We start from the raw sequence: 17,886 nt of genomic DNA, 5'->3' as shown, positions 1-17,886 counted from the left end.
CACGTTTTCATTCAATGGGTCAGTGGGTTGAGGTTGCTGACCATCATTATTTCTTCTCGCTCGATATGGAGGCATATTTTTGAAAGAGGAGAGCATGAATCAATTGTAGAGAGAGACACTTTAAGCACGATAGACTTCTGAAAGAAAGAATCACACTTTTTCCTAAAACGTTTTGTAGCCTTTTGCTCATAGATGTGGTGTGCTACACATCGATGATCAAGACTCTACTTAACACGGCTTGTCAGACTCCCAAGGACACCTTAAAACCTTATGCTTTGATACCAAGTTTGTAACTCCTCGGAAAATGGGTCCCAGAGTGTCACACAGTGCTTGAGGCTACGAGTAGCCCCAAGCTAACCCTTTGAGCCATTTTCATTCAGTTCAACACAAATCAATGGGGTTTCCATAAATAACCCTCAAATATCAATAGAGTAATCAACATCAAAGAATAGAATTTTAGAAAGATTACAAAATACGACTTACTAGTCAACTCTCAACATCTATACTAGTCTGATAAGCCTCTAAAAAAATAAATAAAACCAGTGAGCCATTGAGACATGCCCCAACTGACTCATACTTAGTTATCAAATATAAACAATTCAGTGAAACCAACATCAAACATCACGTCCTCGCAACATACGGACTCACCACGATAGAGGTGTAGAACAGTGTGCCCGAAGAATCACTGTCGAACCTGGAACTAAGCACCTGAACCTACATTCTGAGAAAATGCAGCCTACATCCAAAGATATGGGTCAGTATCATGGAAAGGAACCAAGTATATGGGGGTGTATGCAATTTTATAAACATCATCATCATAAATATTTATAAGAAATATGCAGGATGTATGAAAGACTCACATAGCCCAAAGAAAATCATCATAATCATGAGAGGATGAAATAAGTACAATAACACATATGAGTCATCATATAATTTGTCAATCACTTTCAATTCATCAAGAATATCAATTCTCATAATATAAATATCATTTAAATCATTCGAAAGAATAACTTTCTCAATTCCACTTTCAAATCACTTCACCATTCACCATAGTCACAAGGAAACACAAACACACTAGGAGATCCTATAACCGACATAAACCATGTTAGCTACATGGAGTCCAACGTACAACCCACATTGGGGAGAGACATCCTATCCTTGCCATCGGAGTAGGACTATCGATATCAAATCCATACAAACTAGTGATCACAATATAAATCAGGCTCAGGCTCACTCCTACAGGGGCAGTAGTTCTAGGGAAGTAAGGTCGCTTTATACCTTCCACTCGGTGCTAAAGATTTCTCCCGGACTTAGGTCAGATCATTTCAAAGACAATCCACAACAAAATAATTTCAGTAATATATAAATATACATTGGGAGCCATCATGCTTCCCATCTATCAAAATCAACCACGTTTTAGATTTCTTTCACACTCGAATTCAAAACAACTCCATTAAGACCATAAGGTCAAATCATTCAAAATATCTCAAATATTCAACATCAATGTACTTATAACACACATTTTCTCAAAAAAATACAATTTTTAATGGGGATTCACGACCCAAATATCAAAATTATGATAAATATCGTTCAAGATACATGCTCTATATCTCAACACATGTAAATTCATTTTTCAAAATCGTAAACATCAAGATTTTATAATAATCATCATAAGATATGGGTTCATGCTTCAAATTCATAAAAAGCAAATAAAAATCATGTCCTTGTAAAGAAAATTACTTTGGGCACAAAAACAAAAGAGAGTTCTTGTTGAAAAACCCAACATACCTTGAATGATGAACTTTAGATCGATACTTATTTTTGAGATGTTAATCGTGCCTTTGAATGATGGTTTTTGGAGTTCTTGAACTAGGAACTTGGAATCCTGAATAAATTTGCAGAATTAATGGTGAACTTTGGAGGTTCTTGAAGTTCTTAAACTAGGAACTTGGAATCTTGAATAAATTTGCAGAATTAATAGTAAACTTTGGAGGTTCTTGAAGCTGGATGTAGGAGCTTAGGGTTTTCTTTTTGAGGGAATTTGATGAAATATAACATATAATGCTTCTAATAGGCTTTAATATAGGGTTTGGACAGATTTTGGGTGAGGGGAAATGATCAAAACGCCCCTAAAAATCAAATAATTCTTGAATCTGTCCTTTGGTGGATTGTTTTGATAGTCTGAATTAGATCAACCATAACGTTTTACTCTGATATCCAAATTGGATGAAACCAATTTCATTAGAAATAGGAATCTGATATATTTCCATTGATATATAGTATATCACCCAGATTATTATGTACGAGGAGTTATAATTGTTTGAAGTTGACCCAAAAATTCACTTTTGATAGGCTGAAGTAAATCGACCATAAATATTTGCTTCGATAGAAAAATTGGATGAAACAAATTTCATTGGAAAGAGGACTAGCAGAGCTTTCCGCTGATATATAGTAGATCACCCAGATCATTATGTACAAGGAGTTATGATCATTTAAAGTTATAGCAAAATACGTCAGGCCTCAGTACTTTTTCCTGCACGTTTTACTATTTATTACTATTCATGGTTCGATCGAATGTTCATAACTCGTCACTCGGATGTCCGTTGTGGATTATCCATATATCATTGAAAATCTTATTCGATACCCTACGCAATGGTGGGTTATAATCTAAGACATTCCACACAGAAAAATTTATAATTCATTCTAGAAGATAAAACCCAACACGTTTACGCATAAAATTTCAATGAAAAATTTCCTGGGATATTACAAATACTTGATCGATTCACATATAGGATGATAGATTTATGCATCTAATTGGATTATTACATCTTCGATCAATGATGTAGTTGTAATATCCAAGTTAGGTAAAAAATTAGAGTTCAGGAGACCATGATCATGCGGTAAACCCTATGAATCTACAACTAAGATAAGTAATCTAACGAATGAGGTTCAATAGCGTAGTATGATTTTCACAGTTCCCAAACCTTGGGTTTTCATCCATTGCTTGTCCAAACTCTTTACTTTTCTGTATTACTTAAGTTTACTTTCAGTTCACAAACTTTCAAGACTCTTTTGGTTACATTGCACCACTTTAATCTCAATTGTAGAACTTGAATTAGATAGTTGTTGATACAAGACTCTAGGGATCGATATTCATATTTTTAAAATTCCACTGTATTACTTGGTGATACCACGTATATTTACGTGTACGCTTGGGCGCAACAAGTTTTTGGTGCCATTGTTGGGATTTGTAATTAAGCAACTATCTTATTTTTAGTTTAGCTATATTGATTTGTACATATTTTAGTAGTTTTTTCTTTTTAATTCCTTTACTTTCTATTGTCACACTTCTAGATATTGCAGCCTGGGATAGATGGTTTTTAAGGGATGATGATTCTTGTTTTTTTTGTGTAGGACCCCACCAAATGGCTTTTTATCTAGATTTTGATGGAAGCATTTGGAGGGGACCTGCTTGTTTACGACCTATGGAGCAGACCATACTTCTTCTGTTGTTCTTTCTGGGAGGCATGGTCTATAACATAATAAAGGATGAGCCAGGAAGAGAGTTTAAATAGATCTCATGCTCATTCGCACGACATGAACACTGAAAGAGGGGAAACTTTTCCTTAAATGTCTCATAGCCTTTTGCCTATAAGTGTGGTTTGCTTCATACCCATGCACAAGACTTTATGGGTTTTAGCCTCCCCAGGACACTGTCAGACTTAGGCTCTGATACCAAGTTTTGTCACGACCCGATGCTACACCCTAGTCGCGACAATGGTGCTTATGGTCACAAGTAACCACAAGATAATCCATGAGCTGGTACTTATTGTGAGCACTAAGTATAAGTATTATAATTATAAAGGACATGTGCAGAGAACAAGTGATAAAGACATAAGGTTCAAATACTAAAATTACAACTGAGTTCACAAGTTTGAAACATTTGTCTGAATGACTATCTAAATGTCTGAAAAGCCTCTAAGACTAACTGTGGAGTTAATGGGAAAAACCCCTAACTAATTCCAATTGACTAAGTAAAGAAAGTGCTAAAATAACTGAATGAAAGATAAACTTGTTCTCGAAGGATGAGGACTCACCACTGTTGCTACTATTATAACTTGGAACTATCTAAGTGCAGCCAGGAAATGGTATGTCCAAACCTATGATATAAGACATCATAGCACAAAGAAGAGTATGCGATCAACACTTTGAATGTACTGGTATATGAGATAAAGACAAGCTGAAATGCATGGGTTAACTGTGCATAAAATAATAACATAAACTTAATAGCATGAGATAACTGAATATGAATGCACGAAACTATAGTATATGAGAATGGAAGACCAAGCATATATATATAAATATTTCTAAAATAAGTTGTAAACTGAAATACTAAAACCTGATAAATGAATAACTAAGAGTCTATATCCTTTGATCAAGCAAACCTTAACTTACACTATACTGAATACTGTACTAAACTGTAACCCTAGTTGGAAGGGTTCTGGTACCTTGCTGGGGGTACCAACACATGAATTAGGATATGGATTCCATAAGGCTGATGTCCCATAGGACTAGAGTCACCCTAAACTAGAAGGAGTGCGGAACCTACGCTGGCTACAAAGTTTTGTAACTCAGGGATTGGTACTAAGGGTCAAACCTTATACTGGCAGGAATGCCCCCATCCTTTGATTCGCTCAGTGCTGAATCCTACTCCCAACTGAATGACACTGCAACACAGACTGGTGTATGCACTGAAGTTGATAAGCTCAGGTCATGGTATTTCAAAAAACAATAGTGCATATTGATTTGAAGTAACTGTAAACATGTAAACTAATTTCCTTAACATGAAGTAAAACTGGAACTTTAGTTATAAAAGTAATAATCTAAATATGAGAATGAAATCATGATTCTATCTGACTTGTTACTTGAAAATGGAAATCATGTAAAACACATAGGTATCAGGTGTTCATAACCCACCAGCACTGAATAGAAATAACAATAGGGACATATAAACACTTTGAAAACCATAATATAAAGTAATTACTCAAAACCCAACATTTAGACATTTCATCAAACACATGGGAGTCATGAATTTAAGCATGGGAATGGCTAAAGCATGCGATAGTAACATAGTTACAATACTAAAATAGAAGATTTCATCGTTCAAATGTGTAAGGGCTCATTCCATCAAAATACTTATAAACATAATTTATAATCGAAATTCATAAGAGCTTTGGAGATAATTTAAATAAAACTGTAAAAACTCATAATTTAGTATCAAAAGGGGTTCTTGAACTCCATGGATGAAAAGGGCCCATGGATGAACATCACACATACCTGGAATTGCTTAACTTTCAAGGAAACTTGAACTTTAGGGCTTTGGAGATGACTTGAGAGAAAACCATAATTTTGTTGTTTTTGAGAGTACAGAGGGTTAATGGCTTTTAAAACTGATTAATAATGTATAAATATACCAATTTGATGCTTTAAGTCAGGGCGTAAGGTTTGAGGTGAAGAAAAGACCAAAATACCCCTCCGAAGCAAAATAAAAATTTCTAAAATTTTCTTTAGTTGATGAATTGGTTAATGGGTTATCAACTAGTTGATAATCTATCAGCCTAGTCATTAACTCCCTTTCATGTTCTGGTTATGGGTGATGACTTGGCTGATGGCTTGTCAACTGATTGATAGCCTATCAGCCTAGTCGTCACCTTCTTCAGAGTTACTGCCTAAGGTTGAAGACTTTGGCTGATGGCTTATCAACTGGTTGATAACCTATCAGGCCAGTTGTCACCTTCTTCAGTGATTTTTCCTAAGGTTGATGACTTGGCTGATGGCTTTTCAATTGGTTGATAGCCTATCAGACTAGTCATCACCTTTATGACAGATGGATATGCTGAGTTAAAATGGACTTAATTTCTCACTCCAATATTGGATTAAGGTAAAACTAGGTGCATTGGAAAGAAAACTCAAAGACCTTCATTTGATATATAGTAAGACACCTGAATCAATATATTATAGATGATACACTTACCTTAAGTAGACCCTATCTGAGAATTCGTCAAAATTCTATCGATATAAAAGTCCTCAACTCGTCTTTGAGTTAGGAGGATATTATGACCTTGATCAATATATAAAGATATTCTGACATCATATATTTGATAATTGAACTTATCTATACATAGAATAATTGGGTTCAAGTTTCAGACTGGTTAGCTGAGAATACTGGGAGAACTGAGATCATATACTGAACTACATGACTTAAAACATAATTACATGACTGATTTTGAAACATGATATGTGACTGAACGGATTTAGTGAATACATACAATGACATGAGAATGGTTATAAGGCCAAGATAAAAATGAGAGAGTCAACTTATGTGTACCCATTACTTCAAGCTAGATCTTATTTTGTGAGGAAAAGTTAATAGATTGAGTACATGAAAACTCGGGGGTATTACAATATATCCCCCTTGGGATAGTTCATTCCCCACTGAGTTGATGCATGAGACACTTATGGACCAAATCATGATTGAATATCTAGAATCTGAAACTGATACATGATGCACGAACTAATCTAAATTCACAAATTACTAGGATGCAAACATTTTTACCTCTTGGAATAGCTATATTCATGAGACTTTGGATAGTATGACTAGATGGAAAGATGGAAAACCATAGGAACTTATCTATCTGACTGCTAGACTAAATTACTGGTTTTACAGACTAACTCATACTGAAAGCTTGTACTCAACTGGGGCATTTCTTCAATGCTCTTTCTAAGAAGTTCTAATAACATTAGAGAGCAGAGAATCTTAGGCATGATCTGAATAAGACATCTGTATAAGGAAACCCAGCATGGCTATAAGTCGGTGGCATAGAACATAGGCCTACAAAACATAAGCTAGGGGTCGAATTGTTATACCTTAGACAATGTAACTGCTACTTTCAATCTTAGAAATACTCCTCAAATAATCCCTCAACTATACACTGCCCTTCAATACTGCACTTTACTTGAGGCTACTTATAATATTCATATTGGCACTACTAACTCTATCTTCTGAAGTCTGGTCTAAACTGAATTCTCTCTCTATGTTCAAGCTTACTTGAATCTACAAAGTGAACACATAACACTGTAATATTATTCTGAATTATGAATTCAATACCCCCTCCCCCCATACTTTCACAACTTCTCATCTCATGAATAATTCTAATTACCACTTTAACAGCTACATATAATCTTTTACTAGGAATTCTCTAACGCACAATGCAGTCATCCACTTATACACTAGCATAAAATTCAAGCCTATCTTCCTAACTACACATGAACTTTCAAACAAAAATCTATAAATGCATCTTCCTAAAAATCTTCAACCCACTATCATTAATAACTTGCATGCATTACCCCAAGAGAACACACATAGAATTATCAACCAACCATGACATATCCAAAAAAGCATAACCTCAATTATCCTTCAACCTTATAGCCTTAGATAAAAGAACCATATAACAAATTTTTATTTTACATGGAGCAGTTACTCTCTCCCATATAAATAATTACTCATTAACATTATTATTTCATAAGGATAGGTCACTGAAAGAGTAGAAAATGAGGACCTAAAACATGAAAGGACATTATGCATAGCCTTAACACTTAACTTAGGTCTGAGTAATTGAGTATTAACGTTATTAATTCATCAAAGAAATCTAAACTAAGGATATAAATGACGTAATCCAGATTTTGATGATCATTAGGAGTGTAGCATGGGTACCCGAAACTGAACATACTGCAAAACATGAATATATGAGTCATGAGCTACATGACCTGAATTTGGAGTTCATAAATTTATGGAACATGATTCATACTGCTGAGCAAACTGGAACTCCTTATACTAGGGATTGGAAGTGTACATGACCCTTTATGGAAAAGACATGAATATGAGCTATGATCATAGAGCTGACATGTCAAGTATGAGTAGATATCATGATAGCTGAAGTACAAAGACAAAAATAAGAATGGGTCGGGTATCTTCCTCCCTAGTGTTGTTCTACAGTACACTGGCATCACTACTAGAATCTAAGAGCCTGACTTTGTGATTTGTTTTATCATCTCCCCTTAGATTCAATCCATCATCCAAAGTTGGTGGTATAATAATATGCATAAATGATAAACTCACCCTAAAAGACTATGCCTGATAATGTAAGACTAACTGCTAGTACTTTCTTCTGATATAAAATTCTTAGACTTCTATAACCCCAATAATTATCATATAATAACTTAAGCACTTACTAAATTAAAATTTTCTTGAGTATCACCATACCATGATTTCATACTATCTAGAGTTTCAACTCTCATTTCTATTAGCTCAATCTTCACAGATTCCAACTTATATTCTAACACTTATCATAGATATCCCTAAACCTTTAATGAACCATACTAACCTTCATCATAGCCTACTAATATCACATCTCTAAACTTGTATTTCTCTCTAAACCATGAGTATTACCATTACACCTGAACATCCAACATCAACATCCTATAGACCATAACTTAGCTGGTAAGACCATCAATTATTACATTACTAGCCTCATTCAAATTTAGTACTCAAGGGTATTATATAAGCATACTCACACCATCATACTTAACTTAAATTCTTGCATACACTATTTCAAGACTACTGATTCACCTTTCATACAACTAGCCTCATGGATACATAATCCACTAACTATCGATAAACACCATCCCCACCTTACCACTTCTAAACTTTTGGATTCATTCTTCTAATTCTAGGTCATATGTTGTTATAGGATTCCGAGAAGGGATCTAAAAACACATCTGACCCTTAAGCACTGAGGCACTACTCCTTTATTTAATGACTGATTCATTGGAAAACTAAAATTGAACGACCCTATTTCTGTAATCAACTGACGCATAACATTAGTGGAGCCAATCCATGCTGAGAATGACATTAAAATAAGTCATATCTAACTCTATAAGATCAACTAAAATAAGTTTCTAGGATAATGTAACCAGGAAAATTCTGTATACCTATCTGGCTATGATAGATTTACCCACTAGGGTAGGAAGAAAGAAAGGCTCTGCTAATGTTTTGGGACTAACACAAAAATTGACAGCTATATATAGGGTAACAAAAGAAAATAAGGCTCTTGGGTATAATAAAACATACACACAAATATGAAAGACATGTAACCTACCCGTAACCACCTCAGGAGAACTCTCCTGATCATGTCGAGACTGGAGTGCATATATTCTATTCTGGCACTGACCATGGTAGCACTGGAAGTGGCTCCCAGCTGAGTCAGGCAACCTGTTGGAGCTGATGGACAATTAGACTAGCCCTATTGGCATAAATCCCTTCCCTTTTGAGTCACTACTAGACACTCTCTGACCCTATGTCCTAGCTTACCACACCTAAAATAAACACCACTACTAGCCTTACACATACTCTAATGATTTCTGCCATATTCTCTGCAAAGCGGATTTTTACAATTATTATTTACGGTACCCTATAATTTAGAGTCTGACGCTCTATCCCGATTGTCATTCTTGAACCTTTACACTAGTTCACTAGATAAAGAAGGAGTTGGGTTTGAGAATTTTTATAGAATTGGGAATGATTACCACCCTCTAAACTTGACTTAAAACTACCTATCTTGGCTCTTTTATTTTCTCTCTCTTTCTACCTATGCTTCCCCCCTCAATCTGCTGAGCATGAACTATGAGCCTAGATAGGACAACAGCCTACTGATTGTTCTAAAAAATTTCTTAATAAGATAAGGCAGTGAAAGTATCTTTGAATTCAGCGTGAGAGACATATTCATTCAAGGGATCTTCCTGAACAGGCAGATATGCGAATTGATTCGCATTCCTTCCTTCATTGTTATTTCTAGGAGGCATAGCCTATAATAGAATAAAGGATGAGTTAGGATGAGAGTTTAAATAGAGCTCATTCTTATTCGCATATCATGAACACTGAAAGAGGGAAAACTTTTTCTAAAATGTCTTGTAGCCTATTATCCATAAGTGTGGTGTACTTCACACCTATGCACAAGACTCTACTCAACGTGGATTTTAGACTCCATGGGACACTGTAAAACCTTAGGCTATGATATCAATATTTGTCACAACTCGAGGCTACCCCTAGTCATGACAACGATGCTTACGATTATAAGTGACCACAAGCTAACCCATGAGCTGGTACTTGCTGTGAGGATTGAGTATTATAATAATAAAGGACATGTATGGAGAACAACTAATAAATCCATAAGGTTAAAATACTTAGAATACAACTGAGTTCATAAGTCTGAAACATCTGTCTAAACGACTATCTGAACATCTGAAAAGCCTCTAAGACTAACTGTGGAGTTGATGGGACAAACCCCCAATTAAATCCAACTAAGTAAAGGAAGTACTAAAATAACTGAATAAAAGATAAACTTTTCCTCGGAGGATGAGGACTCACCACTGCTACTGCTGCTATAACATTGAACTATCTAAGCGCGGTCAGGAAACTGTACGTCTGAACCTATGATATAAGACATCATAGTGCAAAGAAGAGTACGTGATCAGTAATTTAAATACACTGATATATGAAATAAGGACAAGCTAAAATGCATAGGTTAACTGTGCATGAACTAATAACATAAACTTAATAGCATGAGATAACTAAACATGAAAGCACAAAACTATAGTATATGAGAATGCCAGACCAAGCATATATAGATATAGATATTTATGAAATAAGCTATAAACTGAAATACTAAAATCTGATAACTGAATAACTAAGAGTCTTTATGCTTTGGTCAAGGAAACCTGAATTGATAGTATACTGAATACTGTACTAAGACTGTGAAAGTTAGCTATAACCGACCTACCCCAATCTAAACTATTGGGTTCCAGCATGTAACCCCAGTTGGAAGGGTGCTGGTACTTTGTCGGGGCTACCAATACATGAATAACGAGGTGGATTCCAGAAGGCTGATATCTCGCAAGATTAAAGAGTCACCCTAAAATGGAAGGAGTTCTTAACCTTTGCTTGCTATGTAGTTTTATAACTCAGGGATTTCTACTAAGGGTCAAACCCTATATTGGCAAGAATGCCCCTATCCTTATGTTCGCTCGGAGCTGAATCCTGCTCCCAACTGAATGACACTGAAACACTGACTGGTGTATACATTAAAGATGATAAGCTTGAGTCATGGTATTTTGAAAACAATAGTGCATACTAATTTTGAAGTAATTGTAAACATGTAAACTAATGTCTTTAATATGAAGTAAAATTGGAACTTTTGTTATAAAGTGATAATCTGAATATGAGAATCAAAATCATGATTCTGACTGACTTGTTACATAAAAATGGAAATCACATAAAACACATAGGTATCGGGTGTTCAAAACCCACATCACTGAATGGAAATAACAATAGGGACATATAAAATCTTTGAAAACCATAATAGAAAGTCATTACTCAAAACCCAACATTTAGACATTTCATTAAACACATAAGAGTCATGAATTTAAGCATGGGAATACGTAAAGCATGTAATATTAACATAGTTACATTACTAAAATCGTGAATTAGGGATTTAACATAAAGATTTCATCATTTAAAGGTGTAAGGGTTCATTCCACTAAAATATTTGTAAACATAATTTATAATTGAAATTCATAAGATCCTTATGGAGATAATTTAACTTGAATATGTAAAAAATCATAATTTAGTATCAAAAATGGGTTCTTGGACTCCATGGGTAAAAAGGACGCGTGGATGAACATCACACATACCTGGAATTGCTTGATTTTCAAACAAACTTGAACTTTAGGGCTTTGGAAATGACTTGAGAGAAAACCCTAAATTTGTTATTCTTAAGAGTTGAGAGGGTTAATGGATTTTAAAACTGATTAACAATGGCTAAATACACCTATTTGGTGCTTTAAGTCATGGGGGGTGGTTAAGGTTTGAGATGAAGAAAAGACCAGAACACTCCTTCGAAGATGAATAAAAATTTCTAAAATTTTCTTTAGTTGATGAATTGGCTGATGGATTATCAACTACTTGATATCCTATCAGCCTAGTTGTCACCTTCTTCAGTGATTCTACTTAAGGTTGAAGACTTGGCTGATGGCTTGTCAACTGGGTGATAGCCATCAGCCTAGTCATCACCTTTATGATAGATGGATATGCTGAGGTAAAATAGACATAACTTTCCACTCCAATATTAGATTAAGTTAAAACTAGATGCATTGGAAATAAAACTCAAAAAAATTTCATTTTATATATAGTAGGACACCTGAATCAATATATTATAGGAGATACACTCATCTAAAGTGGACCCTAGCTGGAGCATTCGTCAAAACTCTATCGATAGAAAAGTCCTCAACTCATCTTTGAGTTAGAAGGGTATTATGACCTAGATCACTATACAAAGATATTCCTACATCATTTATTTTATATTTACACATATATATACTTAGAATAATTGGGTTCAAGTCTGTATGCATAGTAACAACGATTTGAATTCTAGCCCAAAAATGTGAGGTGTTACAAATTTGGGGACAAAGTAGATTTTTAAGTGTAGGGTGGGGAAATTCCCATTTTTAGGATTAATTTAAATTTTTTTGGGTTAGTAATAAGTGTGGGATGTTCTTGTTAGTGCTATATTTGACTACATGATGTAAGCGTTTTGGTTGTACCAGAATGTTAATTGTGTGAATTACTACTTTGGAGACTCCTAGGCTCATGATTATGACTCTTGTACTTGTTGTCCTGGTGATTGAATTCATGTGATTATTTATTTAAGAGTATATAATGATCCTACTTGAGTTGAGCATGTGTCATGTGTGTGTAGGGTTTTTGTATATTCTTTGTTATACTTGATGTCTAGAATTTTCTTGGTGTGTATGCAAAGCAAAATAAAGAGTGTAGGTTTAGGAGATAATATAGGAATTTCTTTGAAAGCCATGTTTCATACCATCTTTGGACCCACCCATGTGCATAATACTAGTTAACCCTATTGAGCCTTTAGTTATTTTCTTTGGCAACCTCATATGTAGCATGCATCCCTTTCTTTGATTGACCTTAATTTGATCCAAAGCTCCTAAGATCTTTAGTGTAAAATTAATTGAGTTAAGGATTTGGAAATTCAAGAATAAAAAAATGATATATGTTGTGGTTGGGATTTGAGTAATGAAAAGAATAAAAATTTGTTCAAATTGAATAAGTTGGGCATAGACAATACTCCTACCAAAGTTTATGAGAGTGAGCTTAATGAGATGGAGTAGAACAAAAGATAAGGGTAGACAGAAATGGTGTAATTAGTATGTTGGAGGTGAATTAGTTGAAAAATGTGAGGTATTAAAGTGCTTAGGGAACATAGTCACTATTACTGGGCAGAATAGTTCCTACTCATCCCTTAGACTACATTACAATCTGTAAATACCTATTTGATCCTAAGCTTCATCACTCTGATATTTGTTGGATTACTACACTAAGGACAAGCATGTGGTTCATCTTGTATAACTTGTGAATTCCTTATGAGAGCGAGCGTAACTTAATTTTTGTACTCATTCTTTTATAAATTGCATTTATGTCAGTGTTTGGTGATAAATCTCTTGTTTTGAGGGAACATATTTTATGATAGTTGGGTGAATTGTATGATTCCTTTGATTGAACAATATGTATGAGTTTTCCAACTAGGTGAGTTAATTCTTGAGTCTAGGATGTCTTAAAGTAGTATTATTGAACTTTCAATTATGTTTGTAACATGCTTAGTGTAAAAACTTCCATTCTGTGTAATCATTATAGTACTAGCTTGAGTCTTGATTGTAGTATAAGTGTATGTCACCTCATATTATTATTCTTAGAGTAAAGAGTTGTTCAAGGATGAACAAGGATTTAAGTGTGGGGTGGTGATCTGAGGTGGATTTATGCGCCTTAGTGTGGTTATCCTAGCTTATATAACCTTATTTTGAGGGCTTCTCATGTTCTTAAGGTTTTAAAAATGATATAATTTAGAATATAAGTGTTTAAGTATGTGAATACAATGTTTAATTTGTCTTTCAAACAAGTTTGTACTTAATTGAGTCACTTAGAGTTCAAACGAGAAAACTAGTGTTACTAGCTTGAGCTAGGTGTTTGTCTAGTCTATCTCGATGGATTCTAATGTGTTTAATGAGTCCATAAGGTTATTATTGTGTAATTTTATGTGGAAAAAATTTCTTATAATGTTTAAAGTTCAATTTAATTAAGCCAAGATTCTAAACACTAAACTAAAGATTAAAAGGGCGAAACTAGTTCTTAGCATAAGTTTCTAGTTCACCATTGTGGATTGTGTGTTGTTTTGAGCTCTAATTTATGGTTTATAATGCTATATGATGCTTGTTTATTTGATTATGATGATATATGAATTATACACAAGCTTTAAATCAAGCTTAAACAACACAAAAAGGCTTGGAATGGATCAATGAAAGCACGGAACAAGATTTGATGTAAAACGGACACTTTGGATGTCCATGGCGCATATCTGACCCAAACCATCTTTAAGGGAGCGTGATACAAATTTTTAGCTTCATAAGGTACCCAAAACAGTGTAACCTCGTGATTAATGCATGTCTCAATCTCTATTCAGGTGAAATGACCCCTGTGATATGACCCTTGTTCCACCGATGACATAATTTGCCTCCTATAAATTGGACACTTGTAATTGATGTTGAACACCTTGGACGGATTTGAAACTTGGAGGGGGGCTTGAAAACAATTAAATTAGGGTTTTTATTATTTTACTTTAGCTTTTTAATGGATTATATCATGTATTCAAGAATCTTGATTATGGTTATGTCTATTAGTGGCTAAATGCCCTGTTTCTGGGGTTAAGGCCAAGAACATGTTTACTTTATCTTTGAATTGAGTTTGTTTGTATTTCATATCCTATTTGGTTGTTTTTTATCTTTTTTTAAATATTTTAAGGATTATCTAACCTTAGAATACATATATTGTCAACCTTGTGATCTTAGGAGAGGGAATAGAAAGATAGAACTTATGGATAGATAAAGTAAGATTCTTATATTTTTATGAAATAAGGAATTTAAGTTAGCAACTAGGATATGGATATACCTAGAAGAGTTGCTTGGTTCATATGCAGGATGATAGCTTTATGCATCTAATTGGATTATTACATCTCTGCTCAATGATGTAGTTGTAATGTCCAAGTTAGGTAGACGGTTAGAGGTCGGGAGACCATGATCACACAATAAACCCTACAAATCAAAACCCAAGATAAGTAATCCAACAAATAAAGTTCAATAGAGTAATATGATTGTTCACAGTGCCTTAACCCTGGGTTTTATCCATTGCTTGTCCAAAGTTTTTACTTTTCCAAATTACTTTAGTTTACTTTTAGTTTACAAACTTTCAAGACTCCTTTTGAAAAACCTAGACTTTGAACTATTCAAAAAAATTTCTATTTGATGTCACTGGGTGGGTATGACTAGGGGAATGAGTTGTACCACTTGGATTAAGTCGTCTCTAATTTTCCCTTCCCTCTTATATCTCGATTACCCTAGGAGGATAGTATAATGTCCACTATATGAGTGACCCTTCTCCTTAATCGTACCCTAAGTATATGAGTCATACATAACATGATCGAACAAAGGAAGGTCCTAACTTGAGTGGAATATTTTAGGTACGGGTGGTATATAAGTATTAGGGGTTGATTCATATCCTTTGGATATGACTCAAGGGTGTGTGATCATACCCTTAATATTGTGGTGACCTAGGAGAAACATAGGGTATGAGTTAGGTTACCACACATATGCTAGGGTATAGTTTGTAAGGTTAGTCGTAACCCTAAACAGGTTCATTTTACTGTTTTTAACTAAGGTACTTGTGGTCAGTTCCCCTACCTTAAACCATAAGTCTCTTCACTATATAAGTGTATAAGGATTCCTTAAACACACTTTGAGTGGATCAAACATCCAAAACTCACTCTCAAAAATAATTTGTGAAGGATTTGAAGCTAGGGTTCTAGGGTGTCAATCTAGGAGCAAAGTGAAGTCAAGATTCTTAGGTAAATCAAGTTTTCTAAGGCATGTAACTCTTACCCTTGTTAAATAACTCTGAAACCATGTATTTTATACTTGGATTTGTAAGAGTACATAGTGATTTTGAAATTAATTAAAAAGGATTTTGTTGCCTTATAATAAAAGAATGTTAACTCTTGCTTAGGCTCATGTTTATATATGTAAATGATGATGATTTTCATATGTGGGTGATTTTTGTGTGAGGTTTAATATGAGGGTCTTGAGTAACCCTAACCTTGATGATTTCTACCATGAAAATAGTCTTGTTAAAGGTATGCACATAAGGTGTTTATGGAAATATCAAGTGAATTGTCTAGTCACATATTGGTGATGTTTTGAACTAGGGCAATGGTCCAATAAGAATGAATAATTGATGAATGGTGTGTTAAAAGTATTGTCAGATATGTATTGTATAATTTATGACTATGTTGTGTTAATTGAATAAGGGGTTGAAGACCCTAAACATGATAATGTATTTGAATTTTATGTTGAACCAAGTGTGGTGATAATGTGGTATAAGATTATTAATGAAATATGGATAGTTGTAAAGGCCATAATACACATAACTTGAATTATATGATGGATTGAATAGAGGAAATAGTCTATTGAAATGGTTGAGAAATAAAGGCTCCCAAAGGACTATGCGGTCATGTATAGTATTAAATTAGCTATATAGTCAAAGTCCTTTAGTGTTGTATGAAATGAATGTTGATCCATGGGAAAATGGTTAAAGTCCCAATGTAAACTAATGATAGGTGTGATGGCTTGAGGTTAAAGTATCTTACCTTATGAAATGGCTTGAGGTTAGATCCTCTTACCCAATGAAATTGCTCGAGGTTAAAGTCCCTTGCATAAAGAGATCTTTGGAGGTTAATGTACTTCGCCGAATGAAATGAATTACGGTTAAAGTCCCTTGGAATAAGGTTAGAGTCCCTTGTCTAACAAATAGGCATTAATGGAGTCCATTTCCTAGAGGAATGTGTGTATGGTTAGAGTCCCTTGTTTGAATGATTGTGCATATGGTTAAAGTCCTTGGCTAATGAATTTGTGACCATGGTTAAAGTCCTTTGTCTAATGGTATGTGAATGTGGTTAAAGTCCTATGCCTAAATAAAATTTTCAAATCTCTGTGTGGAAGGTTGGAGTCCACCACTTCATGTGTAATGAATAAATGTTCAAGAATGTTGTTGTGCCTTGATTTCTTGATAAGCATGTGATAAATCTATATGTAAGGATAAGTGTACAGATATGATTAAATGTGATATATTGACTTATTGTTGAATAATGATGCTATTTTATCATTATCCTTGAGTTACATGCTTGCGCTCCAACCGCTAACCATCTGCAGACATTATGTCCCCATATAAAATAAAGGCCGAAGCATCATCCTCTCTTCCTGCGCAGTGATTATGTGATCGAAGAGGTTCGTACATCGACTACAGAGTTGTGATCTTCCATAATTTGGAAGTTATTCATTCTTGGTCCCCTATATTTAGACTTAGTCTTATTTTTACTTAGTTTGGCTATTTTAGGGGGCTTGTCCCGACATATATATTTCTAAACATCTGTTTGTGTAGAGGTATTGTGGATGACTGTGGACTTAGGTATATTGGTTAGTGTGTTGGTATTTATGAAATGGTTAGACATTATTAAGTTATGAATTAAAATATTATTTTTGCTATCGTATTATATAGTTGCGATTCACCCTACCCTTGTGATTGATGTGAGGATTGTGATAGGTTATTGGGGCGACCTCCGATTCATGTGGGTTTGAGGTGCCCATATG

Source organism: Capsicum annuum, chromosome 5 (genome assembly GCF_002878395.1).
Source record: "Capsicum annuum cultivar UCD-10X-F1 chromosome 5, UCD10Xv1.1, whole genome shotgun sequence".
NCBI classification, from domain to species: Eukaryota; Viridiplantae; Streptophyta; class Magnoliopsida; order Solanales; family Solanaceae; genus Capsicum; species Capsicum annuum.
Note: the sequence above shows the minus strand (reverse complement) of the source record.